At 32.1% G+C, this 1,256-nt stretch overlaps 1 non-coding gene across 1 annotated transcript; it reads left to right on the top strand.

Moving 5' to 3' along the window:
- Window positions 1-267: 267 nt before the first annotated feature.
- Window positions 268-372, top strand: LOC114901191. Its single transcript, XR_003795070.1, has one exon. It is a non-coding gene; the product is annotated as a U6 spliceosomal RNA (small nuclear RNA).
- Window positions 373-1,256: the final 884 nt, after the last annotated feature.

Genomic DNA, 1,256 nt, shown 5'->3' with positions numbered 1-1,256 from the left:
GAGTTGTATAACTTTGTTGCATATTTTGGATATTAACTTCTTATCATATATATAGTTTGCAAATGTTTCTCTCACTCCATATGTTCTTCTTTTATATACAACTCAGTTATTATAGAATCTAATCAAGAGAAATCTGACCAAGAGTGTATAATTATTGTCTCCTCAAGACACTAAATTTTGAAGCGACTTTTTAAGCAGCAATAGATAAACTCACACTCTTTTGCGTCTTACTTTGCTCACTCAAAATTAACTCAAGAAACCTCTTCAGTGTTAGATTCTACAGCACATTTAGTAAATTGGTATCGTACAAAGAAGATAAATATGGCCTCTGTGCAGTATGACATGCAAATTTGGGAATCATTCCATATTTTTTATATATGGACCTCATGATAATCAGAAACTAAAAATCTATAACAGGTACATACACAAAAAAGAAAAGGGAATCCAAACATAGCAGTAAAGCTAGTCATAAAATCACAAGGAAGGAGAGCAAAAAAAGAAGGAACAAAAATAAACTAAAAAACAACCAGAAAACAAGAAACAAAATGGCAATAAGTACATACCTATTAATAATTACTTTAAATGTTAAATAAATGCTTCAATCAGAGACATAGAGTGACTGAATGGATTAAAACAAACAAACAAAAAACTTAACTATTCTCAATTTTTAAAAATCATTTTTTAAATTTTTGCTATTTTTTTCTTTTAGTGTTTCTTTTTAACATCTTTGTTGGAGTATAATTGCTTTACAATTGTGTTAGTTTCTGCTGTACAACAAAGTGAATCAGCTATATGTATACATATATCCCCATATCTCCTCCCTCTTGCCTCTCCCTCCCACCTTCCCTATCCCACTCCTCTAGCTGGTCACAAAGCACCGAGCTGATCTCCCTGTGCAAGGCAGCTGCTTCCCAATAGCTATCTATTTTACATTTGGTAGTGTATATATATCGACGCTACTCTCTGGGTGATTTAAAGTACTATGCTTTCCAGGTTGTTTACACATTATTCTGCATTGTCTAATTTGCTGTTGGTTTCCTCTAGTGTAGTTTTCATTTCAGTTAATGGGTTCTGCACCTCTGATTGGTTCTTTGTTGAAATTCTCAGTATGTTTCTCCATTCTTCTCCTGAGTTTCATGAACATTTTTATGACTGGTGCTTTGAACTCTTTATCAGGTCAATTACTTTTTTCTGTTTCATCAGTTAGTTTTTGTTTGTTTTTTGCTTATTTTACCGTTTTATTTTATTCTTTTGTT

Source organism: Monodon monoceros, unplaced genomic scaffold, assembly GCF_005190385.1.
Source record: "Monodon monoceros isolate NGI ecotype Baffin Bay Population unplaced genomic scaffold, NGI_Narwhal_1 Super_Scaffold_19, whole genome shotgun sequence".
Classification (NCBI taxonomy): Eukaryota; Metazoa; Chordata; class Mammalia; order Artiodactyla; family Monodontidae; genus Monodon; species Monodon monoceros.
Note: the sequence above shows the minus strand (reverse complement) of the source record. Positions and strands in the feature narration are given on the sequence as shown.